Below are 14,814 nucleotides of genomic sequence, written 5' to 3'. Positions count from 1 at the left end.
GTAGATGACACTACAGACCTGTGTGTACGCAAACTGAACTCTACCCCAGGTTTTACAGAGTACAAGGACACAGCCTTCCAGACCAAAGCCTACTGGCTAATCCTGAGGACTGTTCAGAATCAGAAACTACAATGTTGATGATACAAACTGGATTCTGAGTGCAATGTACCAATAACACCAAGTAGCTCAGACATGGCATCATGTTAATGTGGCACTATGGTTTTTGGATGTAAGACACATTATAGCTAGTCAGATTTTGAGCTGTCTGCAAGACATGTACTTCAAGTCCTTTAAAAACGTTAACATATGACAGGAATTACGCAACGAATTACATTGTCTGAAAGCAAGTATTAGCTGAAGTGTAGAAGCAGAATTACTCTATAGCAAACGGCAAATGTGAACAAAAAGAGGGCTCCTAATTTCAGTAATTGCTGAATAAAGCCAAATATCCTAATACATACCTCGTACTAAAACTTGGTTTAGGATTCCCTTTTGTATGCATAAGGCAGCAGAAGGATTCTGCACAAGCCAGTCTTCATCTGCATTTTAAGATTTTAATAGTAACCTAAAAAATAAAGAGACAGTAAATAACTGATGCTTCAAACAAACTAGAAAATACAGTAGTTTCTCTTTTCATATACCCGTAATTACAATATGGAGAAATAAACCATAATAAAACTTCACATTACCAGGAAAAAAACCCTCCTTTATTCTCTACCCATTCTTACCCCTTAGTTATTACTACACAGATTTCTCTAAAGATTTTAAATTTAGTTTTACTACCTCCACAGTTTAAAAGCAGCTGTTCCAAGAGCATTAACAAGTTCCTAGATTTTCGTGCTTCTGCTTGGAGTAGATTAAGTGCAGTTCTGCTCCAAAGAGCCCCAGGTCATTTCTCATTGGAGGACTTTTAAAAAACACGTATCAAACACAACACTGTCTTCTTCTAGGCCTGCCAATGCATGTGGCCAAAGTGACATTTCATCCTTCTCATATGATTGCCAATACATTAGGATCCCTGCACACAACACAGAGTTATTAATGAAACTTGAGAACTAACTGCTCTCACTGTAGTTGTACTGAGGGTATAGAAGCACAAATAGTCTCCTCCCTGTTCCACAGCCTGCTGTGGTACAGACATTTAACAGATACTTAAAAGGGGCAAAGCTATATATGAAAATAATACAACTGAAGTAAAATGTTGTCCTACTTTATAATAACATCTCAGAACAGAACTGCATACAAGTCTCATTAAAATACATTTTAATACTAAAAGCATTAGAAATTGATGGAAAAGTTTAAGACTTTTGTAATTTTACAACTTCTGCTTGCATTTGCAATAAGTGCAGTTGGAAGAACAAACAGCAAGACAGAGTATAATTTTATTCCTATTACATTTATTAATTCATAATTATTGTAATTATATTCAAAAAGGCCTAACAATAACTGAAAATGTTAATAAGGGTATCCATCTTGAACTCTGTGTGTCTTGTTCCAAAGTCCACATGCAAAATAATTATCCAAAGTGTTTAAAATTCAGCAGCTCCCTACCCCAGCCATTCAGGCTTCAAAACAGCTCCCACCCATCCACACACATTCCCTCCTTCCCCATCCCCAATTAAAGTCACCTCTTCTCTACAAATACTTCCAATTTAAAACAATATGCGACTACTGCAGTGTTTGATAGGTTTAACATAATCCATTACTCAGGCTGGGGAAGCAGACACAGAACCATGTTGCAGAGCCAAGGAACCGTAAAGAAATGTCTGTAGAGAGGAAGACTGCCTGGAAAGCCCCAGATTACAGCAGGCCAAGGAGATGAAGAACTCTGTATGCTCTCAGATAAAGACTTCTTAAAACAATTTACCAATACCTTGAGGTCCTGTTTGATGATCAGAAAACTTAGCACACCCTGCAAAGTATTTGTTACAGAAAGAATTACTTTGAAAAGCCACACACAGGTTGCACCTTCCAGGCTAGCTTCACTTCAGGAACAGCCCCAAAAAGCAACTCAGAAGTGACATTCATGCAAATTACAACACACAACCACAAACATTTACAATAAAGGTTAACCTTTACCTTATCAGATACACCTAAAAAAAGGCTGAGGCTAGCAGCTCAGAGTAAATACAATTTCAAAATTGGCACAATTTAATGTCTGAATCCTATTAAAAGTGCTGTTAATTCATCAATTCTCCCATTTGCTCCCTTTTCATCTCCCCCCGCCCCATGATGCAGCTTGCTATATATCAAATTTCAAAAGTTCTGTTATCTATTCCGTAACACAGACATTCAGCAGGATGGATACTTTCTTCCTAAAGCAGATATAACAGAGCACAAGCCCACTAAGCCTTTATAACCAGAGCTATAATTTTGCAAGTGCTAGTATTAAAATCATTTAGCAGGTCAAATGCAATAATGGCCATAGTGGTGACTGTCAGCCACAGAGACCAGGCTGGAATTGTCATCTGGACAAATATTAGTGTCCTGGACATTACCTCCACATGGTGAAACTAACCCAGCTATTGATAAGTATGTACCCATCTTAAAGGGAAGCTACAATTACAAACTGTACATCTTTCAGTCTGTATTTTAGTATTATAAAAAACCATAATAATTAGGCTTTTCTTCCTTTTTCCCCCCTACCTACAAACAGCAAGGCTAAGACCTCCAAAGGCCTAACACAGCCTCTCCAGTTTCTGCAACAGCCAGTGTATATCACCTTCTCTTTCTTGGCCACCCAGATTTACTGAAGAGAAAGCGGTGACCCAGATTCTTGGCAACTAGTAGATACTACTGACAAAAGTGTGGCCAAAACCAGCTGGTATGTTTTTGAAGATAACCCGTAACACCAGCCAGTATGACCATATGGTAGTGTTACAAATTAATCATTTACCATAACTCAAATACTTACAAAGTGATTATAGTGTGTGTGGTTTTGGGGGTTTTTAAACAGTATGTCTCTGCCTCTGCACTAATTTCTTCAGAATTCTCTCTCTCTACAAGAAATTAAGATCATTACAACCTCTCTACCTTATATAAACCCTACTGTTTATGATTAACAGTAATTACTTTGTTAGACCTGCACGGATTTGTACGAGTGAGCAGGAACACAGCAAAGAGTTATTTTCAAAGTAACAGACTCTGAATCATCTTCATTCATATGATAAAGCTTTTCTTTAAATTAAAGCTCAAAGTGGGTATGGTGCCAAGCAAAATGAATCTGAAATACTCTAAAAGGCTAACAGCATGGTAAACATGCCTATTCTGAAGAGAACAGATGCACCACACACAAACTGAGTGATACTGTGTGTATATTGTGCCACTATCAAGGAAAATTGAAAACCAGCTCCTCAGCACAACCTATCTCAAGTAACACATATTCAGCATTAACAGAGTACTCTCCACTACAGAATTGCTATGCGAGACAAGCTCCAAGCTGCCACAGCAGCATACCAAGCAGAAACAGCCATGACAATCTACAACACTGAAGGATGTTTTACATTTACCTTGCACACAGATGCTATACAGCTTCACTGGCTTGACTAACAAAACAGGTTGCCTTTTTTTTTTTTTTTTTAATCAACAGGATTTTTGGTGGCTACTGTAACAAAGAGCTTCCCCCCTGTATTTCCCTCCATTACCCCCTTTATTTTATGTCTACTTTATAAATTACCTAGCAACACAGAACAGCAGCATGGGTAAATTTCGACTGCCACTGAAGTGGACCATACAACATTTTGCACCAGCAGGCATAGGTATCATTTTGAGAGTAGCAGAGCCACTATCCATCACACAGAAAGGAAGAACTCCAATGCCGAGCTGTTCTCAGGAAAACACACAATCCCTTGTGGCCATTTATTTGGGGTTTCCAAAGGGAACCCGAGATGATCCGCGGAGCTGTGTTCATGTTTGCATTTGTTCAGGTTTACCTATCAAAAGGTAACAGATAACAACATTGGCTGCTAACAGAAGACACAGTGCTAGACATTTTTAAATGGTCAAGCAATCTTTTCCTCCCCATTCTTCCCTTTGTTTTTACTCGTCTGGCCAAACCTCCTCACCTTAATCATGAGGAGCCCCTGTCGAGGACAAAAGCACACCTTTGTAACAATAAAACCATCGGAGAGTCAATCATCACCTGGGTGTCATTGCATGGTTGCCAGTGATTACAGGAGACAAACTACAACGTAACCTTTCCCAGTCTGGTTACCCAAATTCTCTCCTTAAGAGCATATACTTGCAGACAGCTACAAGCAAGTATTTAAGGGAAAAAATGGACACTACCAAATGAAGGCTCAAAAAGAAAATTAAGTTGCTAGAAACAAAAGGGCAAATACTACTTGAACTGAGCCAGCAAGGCATTCAATTTCCTTGACATGACTATTAAAAGCATTTTACATCTATTTCACAACGTTCAATTTATACGGTAAAGGGTATCTGAAGTTAGCATCTTGGACAGAATGCGGAATGTGAATGTAGTAATATTCTTCTTCTGGAATCGGATTTCAAAAAACAAAAAACACCAGCAGTTACTAGTGGCTAGGTAATAAACCCGTACCAGTGACAATACTATGATCAAGGGACATTTGTTTTTCTGTTTTGCCTGGATTGCAAAACTTCACTCATATAGAAGTATTTCTTCTATATTTGGGGAATAATGAGCATGTCTGAAAATATTTAAACAGAAAGGACAAAGATTTCATCTGTGCAGCTTAAGCAAGGTCTGAATTTGATGGCACTGAAATTTATAAGTACTTTGTAAATTTAGTAAAAATTGTTCATTTGCGAGTCATTATGTTCCTAGATGTAAGACCGTGCATTTAATACAAAAGAAGGATCCATTTTTTTGGTAAAAAAGATTGCCTATAATTTCAAAGTCTGGATTTGATCAGCAGAAGGGAATGAAGTCTTTAACTTCTTAACATCACTCAGGCTTCTGTCAGACAGTATAACTAAAGTGTTATATTTTTATATATAAATAATATACATTATATTTTTGCCAAATTTTGTGAACTGTGAGGCCATAGTCATATAAAGTCATTAAATTAACCCTACATGAAACAGCAACTCAATCCCGTATTTTTTAAAATGCCCCCCCCCCCCCCCCCCCCATTGTTCACTAACATTCCCATGTCAAGTTGGGCAATCTGCAGCACCAGAATAGCTGGCTTATCAGACAGTAATTTTCATAATTATGCATTCTATATGTTGTCATTAATGCAGCAGAAATGGCTTCAGATGTTCAGATTTCTACTTTTAATGATTGTGTTCATGCCAAGCAGCCTGGAAATGCATCCACGCAACAGTATCATCTTCTCCGTTCAGAACTCACATGCCCTGTTACATGGATGCAAAGTTCCTAAGCATTTTGTGATACTTTACCTTATCATGAACAGCTAAGAAGTACAAAATTGTTGAAGGAGCAAGGGAATAACCTTTAACCCTCATGATCTCTTTCACCTAGAAATAATGATGTATAGATGTGACTTCACCAATTAACAAAGAAAACTTAAGAAACCTGACAGATCAAAAGCATCTGAAACCATTGCATCACTCAGCACTGGAAGTTAGTTAAAATTTCATGAGCTTGTTTTATGTCAGGTTCTAGAAATTCTCAGTGAGTTCACCAATCACAGAAATTTATGGCTTGTTTATGTAGAGAGTTTGAAACAAGTTTAGAAAAGTCAGTTGTAAACAAGATAGTTAAACCAGCACAGCTAGCATTAAGTACCATCAGTATTGCTCTACTACTTTTAACAGAAGTCAGGATACCATTTCACTATACACTGTGCAACAAGTTTACAACTATGCAATCCGAGATAAGAGAACCACTAAGAAAATTTTAGATGTTTAAATAGGCATAGTTTCATTGATTTAGTTTTATTTCAAAATAATTTTTTAAAATTTAAGGTAGCAAAAATGTGTACAGGCAAAGCCTAAGAGACAGTTTTCTCCGATTTTACAGTTTTTAGAGAAAAATCAGCATAAACTGTGTATTATAGAAAAATACTTATACATAGTTGAGACATGATGACCTCACTAGTTGGAGGATATTTTGGATATTCCAAAAACTAGGGGGGGAATCTAGTTTCATGGGAAACTTCCTGGATTGTGCATAACCCAACTTTCTCTAATTTAAAAAAACAGCATTCCTAAGGAATTGTGAAACTCGCTGATACACAGCACATTCACTTCTGAAGTGTTAGCAATGCTGCTTTACACAACTTCACACAATGCTCCCCATTCCCTCCTGTAGGATTCCTTACCTGTCATTTTTGCAGCAGGTGCCAAGTTAGGCCAGTGTCCTAACCTCCTCTTCCAAAATAATGACAGCAGAATTTATTATCTTTGTGGGGCTAAAATCTCTGAAGCCATAAGACTGTGCTGGGGGAAAGGGCAGGGCAAACTGTGGTTGCACGGTCCTTAGAAAGAGCAACAGCTCAAGATTCAAAGAGCTTTCATCTTTGAAGTGCTTCATATGAAAATGTAAAATTAAACAATACTAAACAATACGTACATCTATATTGAAATGAAACCTAGTAAGGAAGCATTCAAATACCTAAGCATGTAATAATGTTTTAATGTTACTTCATATGAAGTTCAATAAAGTCGAAGCTTTATTTAGATGACAGAATCGCAGAAAGGTTAATGTTGGAAGGGACCTCTATAGATCATCTGGTCCAAGCTCCTGCTCAAGCAGGGCCACCCAGAGCCGATGCTCAGGACCCTGTACAGACGGCTTCTGACATCTCCAAGGATGGAGAGTCCACAACCTCCCTGGGCAACCTGTGCCAGTGCTCGGTCACCCTCACATTAAAAATGTGTTTCCTGATGTTGAGACAGAGCCTCCTGTGTTTCAGTTTGGGCCCACTGCCTCTGGTCCTGTCAAAAGATTCAGTAATTCATTATGCAGTTAAGTAATTTCCTTCCTGTGCTAACTCTGCTGGGTGACAATTTTTATCTCCAATTACTTTATGAAAAATACAGAACACCAACTTCTAGCTTCCACCATAATAAAGCCACACTTGGTAGAAAAAAGAAAAATCTTACATTAGATTTGAAATACACAGGAAATGGAATCTGTATTTCAAGACAAAGACAACAGAACAGCATTAATAAACTGCAGCGTATCCTGCAAAGACTATCACATATTGGTCCACTGACACGAAGACTTACCTGTTTACGAAAAAAACCACAAAGCAATGTTGAATAAAAGTACCATTTCTCATGAAAACTTGAGTTTTGTAGAGATTAAGGCATTTACATATCTGTTTCAATAAGGCATAACTAGTCCTTGCAACAAACCAAGCGTGCACTTGCCCAGTCTAAGCAGATTACTATTCAGATCTGGGCTAAAAGTTGTGCATAACACCACCAAGGAACGTGTGAAAATTTTTAAGGCAGAACATGTGGTGAACTCAACTGCATAAAACTGAACAGCAGAGATTCTCTACTTGCTACTGTTATAGAAGCTTCATCATCTGGCAAGCTGGGACTCCAACTTGGCTTTTTGTACTTCACTTGCACATTTGGACATATTCCTGATGCTGCACTAAGTAAGATTTATCTCAACTTTCTAATACCATTTTACTTTCCTTATTTTAGTAGAAGTGGCTACTACCTGTAGGATAAAGTTATTGTTCCTACCCAAAGTGAAAAAGCTTTCTAAGTGAGTATCAAACATTAGAAATAAGCCTCAGCTCTCTCATACGTAGAGCTAAGGAAGCACCTGCTAACATGTAATGAAGAGGACTGAAAAGCATATTAGGAATAATTACAAGTTTGAATAACAGATTTAACTATTAGGCATCTCAAGTGTGTGTTAGGAATACTATTAAAATTAACCCTTCCACCATCTACCTCCCCTTAAAAGACACTCCAGTTGGCTACAGCTTTCTTCACTTGAGAACAACAAAGGCCTTAATGATGAAACCACATTTGCACAGGACTAAGCAAAGACCACATGGTAAGAAACAGGGAACTTCCTTTTGTTATCATCTCACATACAAAGGCAGTCAGTTGGCATCGTGTTCAAGACTAAAATATTTCGAATCAAAGAGATTGACTGTTGGCACTATTTTTCATCACGGTTCAATCAGATTTCAAGATGCAAGCTCATACTATAATTCTCACATTAAAAATACACATTTAAAAGTAAGTTTTCAAAATCATTCCAGGTGACAAATCTGTAAATATCAACACATTAATAAGAAACTGGTTATGAACACAGACTAAAACATAAAAGTTGTTACTTCAGTTACCTGTTTGTGACTTCGGATGTACACAAGGAAAAAACATCCATTCTAACACACTACAAGCATTATTTGCTACGTCTTGAAACTCCACGTAAGCAAGTAGCAGCTTCTCCAACGAAGTCCGCATTTCAAACCGAAGTTCTGCATACTGATGCATCCATTTCTTTGAAAGGTTAACAGAACATTTACCTGTCATCAAATTCTTCCACTACTTTTTACAGACCATCTTCAAAGAGCTCGACAGTTTGCTCTCCTATTATGCTCAACTTTGTTCTTGCCTTCTCGTAACTTTATTTCCATCTTATTTAACAACCTATTTCTGTTAACTTACTTTCATTCTGAGCTCTGCAAAATCTCACAACCGATCAGCATCTGATTGTGGAGTATGCTCTGACAGGGTATATTTATACATGAATTCTGAGTCATTCTGGTTTACACTACACTGTGTAAACTAAAATAAATGCAGATACCCAAGTAGTTCAAAGATGAACCTTCAGTACCTGGAGATAGAACCAGGGCTTCGCATCTTTATTACGAAACTAGGGAATCAGACTGAAATAATCATCCAACAGACTCATTTTCTGTAACACACCTTGAATTATCAAAGGATTTGTGTCATTGACAGTAACAGTGTAACCAGTTTGTATTTTTTGAAAATCTGTATATTTGTTAAGTTTCTACTCAAGCTTGCTGAGGTCAATACCTCATTGAGAATACCACATTTATAATGCAGGAAAGTGCACTGCAATGACTGAAAAGGTGTAAGCTAAAGATGACTTTAGCTGGCAAGAGCAAATGTAGATTTAAGCGCTCCATGACTATACCACCCTCAACCCCCAACTGCAGTAGCTGCCACCGTGCGACTGAAATTTGCTAAGCAGGAGACGAAGACTTTGAAAAGCATCCTTGTAGCCATAAAGGAACTTCATTAACTGAGGCAGGTGAAGCAACTGCTGAAACAACCGAAGGCACTACCACATTCAAAGTCCTGGGAAGGCTATGACAGTCGTGCAGCTGTACACGTACCCAATCAGCAGACAAGCCACCTCAGGTGCTGGCCGTTCGACTACTCAGATTTATCACTGTGGCAAGATAATTACGTTCTTCATAAACTTAAATCCCGATAGTCCTGTTCTTGTTTTGTCACAATAAAGGCAATGATGACATTTTCCTGCAATAACAGCAGGACCAGATTTGGGCAGCATTTGTTTTTAAGCAGGAGCTCTCTAAACTCATGACCGAAGTCCTCTATTGGAAGGATCGGTAAAGTAAAAGTGTAAAGTTATACCTATTTGAACTTCAGTCCTTTCCCCGCACAATTTTGTCTTGTATATTTAGCCTTTCCCTGCATGTCATTATTAAAGTTCCACCTCTGTTACTTTAATGTAGACAAAACCTAAAAATATGAGAAAATACAGCCAACTCCCCAATAACATTACTCTTCTCCATATCTTAATGAAACTCAGACTTATTTTGTCCATTAAAGCATGTATTTTATTTGCATGTTTACATTGAACTAGTTTCATTTATAGCAGAACTCTGAAACAACATGTAAGAATTTTAGATTAAATTTATCAAGAGTCCTATTTGGGGTTTTTGGTAGCTATAGTAGCTTCCAAATTCTTAGAAGAAAAACTGAAAGATGAGGTCAAACCCCATCTTCCATGCTTTTCCACATTACTATCTCCCCTGTCTGTAAATCCATGAAGAGCACTTATTTACTTTTACTTTTCCATATTAGTATTTCCACACACCTATGAGTCAAGAAAGGGTACCTATTTTTTTAAGTTCTTATGTAGTCTGTCAATTATTGTGTATTGATTTACACAAAAGAGAAACTTTAAAATTAAATTAATCCAGAACAAAGTCTTTCTTTTCCCTCTTAGGACGAGCCATAAATTCTTTTTAAAGACACAACAGGTTAAGAATACATACATGATATTCATATACTAAAAAAACACATACTGAGAGGTATGTAATGACTTGCCAAATCATATAAGGGACTGTTTTTACTGTGCATCTGACACCTGATTCTTTCCTTTAACCCACTTCCATCAAGTTTAGTATTACAACCCCCAAATAAAGTTTTATACAGCTCATATCTTACACATCATCGGGGAAAGTTAAAGCCTTTTACAATAAAAGAAAACCCGGAATACAGAACCGGAAACAAAGTCCTAAATGGAATGGATAGGGATACCCAGAGCAGGCCAGTGACAATCTTCAAAGATGAATGATTTAGCCCAATCCTATAGTTAGTATGTCACATTACGTCCTCACATCACTTCTAAAGCTTTGCAGAAGGTTGCAGAATTTTCACCATAATACTAAGTGAAGGTTAGGGTTGAGTCACAATGTCCTCAGTGTCAGATCAGTGAAAGATTTAGAGCTCAAATACTTGATAAATACATAAGACCTCTAGTAAAATAAAGTTTTCCCACCTTCTTTAAAGATACACCATTCAGCTTCCTCGACACGAGGCAGTTTTGAAGATACCAGATTTTTAAACAATTTTGATTTTTTTATTTTTTTTAAAAACAATAATATTAAGAAGATTCTACATTACCAGTTTTCCCACCTGAGGCCTCAAGAATTAAGCAACATACAATAATCAATCCCTTACCCTCCCCCAAAATCTAGATGAACACTTTCAAACCTGTGAGTACTTCTGTGACTACTACAGCAATAAAGCAGAAATGCAAATACAGTATCAAGGTTCTGGGCACACAGTTTTAAAACCAGTATTTATTTCCCAAAAATATCAGTCACCTAGGAAATTCAGGTTTAGGGTTAACTGGAATAAGAGAAAGATATATGAAAGAATTCATTTCAAAGGTAGTAAGAATAATGCTCAAGATCAGCTTTTATCCAACTAGGCTTAAAGGCACAATATATCAGTCTTCGGTAGCGACCATCACTTGAATTATCCTATTTCTGATATTCATACTAATGCCACCATCTTCAGTAAAGTACATGTGCCTAATCTAACCAATTCTATTTTTAAGATGCTAACAATGAATTAATACTTGTAACTGGGTAAAATAAGACAAATTATATTTCTTACTAAGTCTTTATAACAAACAGTTTCACACAATGGTCCCAAATTAAAGAGTAAAAAATGCATGCCCAGTAACATAATACAACTCAAAACAAGAGCATCATTTCTCCACAGATTTGTACTTTCCCCCACCCCCAGTGGACTGGCTTACTCTCACTCAATACATTTTTTAAAGTTTCACTTTTAAAATGATGAAACTCAAACTATTTTTTTTTTATGTTTAATACAACTTGGGGAGTTACAGCACTATTCAGAGCAAACATCAAGTCATTTGTAATTAATTTACTGTCTTGTACACATGCTTGTGATTAAAACCAGATTACCTATGGAAACTAAACTCAGGATTTTTTTTATCTTGAACATTAATACTAAAGTGGGCCATAAGCAGGAAAAAAAACTAGATGTAATCATGCATGAAAGTATACCAAGTGATTTTATTCACCTGAGCCAGCTGTCATTTTAGAAACAGTAAGAGGCATCCAGGACTTCCATTTACCTTCCTAATAAACACATTTTCATGACTTGCTACTTTTCCCCCGTATGCAATAGAAAAAAGTGTATTTTGCACAAAACATGCAGAGTGAACACAAAACAGAAAGCAAGCTTAGCAATGAAAAACCCTCTTGAACAAGTTACATAATACTAAACAAATGCTCTAGTACCCCCCTTCTACAGACATTTGCATTCAGCAGTGTGAATAAAATATGAAACTGTACACAACTGTGATGCAAGAATGATGCTGAACATGCATTAAGTGATATTACAAAAACTACACAAAGCATAACATGGCAACGATAAACTGGCACATATACCAAAATGGTTCTAAAAGCACAGCCATCCCAACTGCCAAGATGACATAATTTTCACTTTTAAACCAGAAATTCAATATATGACAATTATTTCATACATTTTCTTTCAAAACTCTGAATATTCAATTTTTGAAATGTAATAATTGCATTCTTCACACACTAAGGCAGAAACTTTATTTGTATTATTTGGCACAGCTCTGGTTCTGAAAATGTCAGATGTGGAACTGCTACTGATACAATGCTGGAAGTTCTAGAAGCACAATGTTCCACATTGGGATAAAACTGAAGATGAACTACTGTTTCATTATATTAAAGTTTTCCTTCTGTGCCTTCTGGAAAAGGCTTTTGATTTGAAGTTGATTAAAACTGGAGCTGCAGCTTACCTTTCACATGCTCTGTCCCTTAAAGTGGAACATAATATATGGAACAAGGCAGTGCTATTTTATCAAAGAATGAAGAACATTAGCATTTTAAAAGACAGTATTTCCCATCTTTGTAATTGCAGTTTACATATTTTCTTCCAAGAAAAAGTATATGTGAATATTCTTGCTTCTCTAAAGCAACTGTGTATATCATCTTTCCTGGAGAAATCATGAAGAATACTATTTTCCATATTTTACTGGCTTGCATGTAACCTTCTTGGCAACTGCAGAAAGTGAACAGACAGATCAAACTCACATATAATTTGTCTCAACATTTTAGTGTACTTTTTTTTTTTCATTACTTCAAATACTTCCCCTCTTGAGCCAACTATCACTAAAAATGTAAAACATAACTGTGCTATTCAGACATCTAAAGCCCGCAACGTATTTCTTACCTATTTGTTCTAAGCTATATATTTCTTAGAAGTACTGAAAAGTCATCCAAACTCACTTAATAAAGAACATACATAAAAAACTACATTCTCTATGTGGCATATAGATACAGCACAAACTAACCTATGCCCACACAGTTATTAAGAGTCTTGCTCTACTGCCCACTCCTTGCTATTCTTTCCTTCCACACTGAAATGAGCAGAATCAAAAATTTTCACCAGATTTCTTTTACCCTGCTCACTGTATGGGCACAGAGGTGCAAGGGTGGCACAAAGCCAGGAGGAAGCAGGACCAAGCAGTAAGGAGGGCAAAGGGCTATTCATATCTGCAGCAATGCATGTAATGAATTATTATTTTAAATACACACACAAAGGCTTCAAATTTCCCATTAGCATACAAATATTTAAAACATTTGTAAGCAGCTTGAAAGACCACTTCCAGCTGGCAGTTCAAAGACTGCATTCAACTGCAATAGGTTTATGCAGGGTTTTTTCCTGCAATTTTACACTAGATAAAAATATTTAAAGCTTAGTAACAGCGCTGCAGAATAAATCCTTTTACAGCAAATAATGAACAGTAATGGAGCTTTTAAAAAAAGAAACACATTAAAATGCCCAAAACACCAAGAGCAAACAGCTGCAAAAAGAATTACAATAAAGCTTTGTGGTTTTTACATCTTTTTAGATTTATTACATTTCCTCTTCCAACTTGCTTAAGTATATGTGGTTATTTAAAGAGGGAAAACCTGTTTTGCTTGAGGGGGGTTAGGCACTAAGGTTTTTTGTTTTGTTTCTTTGGCAGGGGTGTTTTGGTTTGGTGGGTTTTTTTCTTTCAAATATTCAGTGAGAATAAAATTACTTTCCCTTTCACATAAATAAAAAAATTATTACAGTGAAATTAAGGCAAAAAACTAATGAAAATACCTTAATCCTATCCCATAATTACTAATAAATATTCACTATTTTATTTTCCTTTACACCATCTTCTGTCTGGCACTTCTCTGGCTATGACATAAAGTGTAAGACTGGATTCTCATTGGTTTGATGAGAGGCTAACAATCTTAAGATCAGCTGTTTCATACTTACGACATGAGGTGTGTACGCTGTATACAGTTGCTGTATTCAGCCACAAAAATCAAGTCCTACAGAACAATTTCATAACAACAACATAGAAGAAACATAGCCAACTGCAGTGACCCCATCCTACATCCCATGAATATTAAAATTTTTTTGAACATTAATTCATTTCAGTTTTTCTGATATTCCTTGGCCATCTGCACAATACTAAACTCAAAAGTTTAAAAAAATCCAACACATTAATGTAACTGGTATTTCCATCTTTCGCATTAAAAATTAGTTTGTATTCATGTATAAGAAGCTCTAAAGTTATTTTTGTGAGTCTGCTGTAGATAGAAAATTAAACCACATTTCTCCAATTTTTATTATGTTACTTTATCCCCCCTCCCCCATCTTTTTTTTTGATTTACATACAGGACCCTTCACACTTACTCCTGTTCAAGGTTCTATGCAATTTTTTTTACTGAAAAATTAAAGGCAAGAACAGTATCTTTATTCTCACTGCACTTCTTTCAAGTCAAGCACTTAACATCCCACATACAGTTAGCATGTAACTTCAATCAAATTACACAGCTATGCTTTACTCTACAGAAATTAAGATATACAAGAACACTAGTAAAACTAGGAACAGAAGCTCTAGACAAACCATTTACCAAAACAAATGGAAAAACCTTATCAACACATGTATGCAGTAACACCATTAAGTTCCTTTTGAATCTCATACCTCTTATCATGAGCATTTTGCCCTCTCTTTCAAGGACTACACACAAATCAGTAAGCTTTTACCCACAAAGATTT

The 14,814-nt window shown here is 36.5% G+C and overlaps 1 protein-coding gene across 6 annotated transcripts in view; it reads right to left on the bottom strand.

Annotated features, from left to right (window-relative positions):
• PSPC1 (paraspeckle component 1) overlaps positions 1–14,814 on the bottom strand; it is a 65,457-nt gene that overhangs the window by 4,999 nt on the left and 45,644 nt on the right. For 2 of the 6 annotated variants that reach the window (XR_005930892.1, XR_005930894.1), the window contains exon 9: positions 462–565. The exons of 1 other annotated variant lie outside the window; for it this stretch is intronic. The gene's annotated coding sequence lies outside the window, so the exon portion shown is untranslated. Of the gene's footprint in view, positions 1–409; positions 413–461; positions 566–3,676; positions 3,933–5,385; positions 5,464–14,814 lie in introns of all 6 variants that reach the window. 3 more of the 6 variants (XR_005930895.1, XR_005930893.1, XR_005930896.1) reach the window with 3 other exon arrangements.

Source organism: Aquila chrysaetos, chromosome 19 (genome assembly GCF_900496995.4).
Source record: "Aquila chrysaetos chrysaetos chromosome 19, bAquChr1.4, whole genome shotgun sequence".
Lineage (NCBI taxonomy): Eukaryota > Metazoa > Chordata > Aves > Accipitriformes > Accipitridae > Aquila > Aquila chrysaetos.
This window is presented reverse-complemented; position numbering and strand designations above follow the sequence as displayed.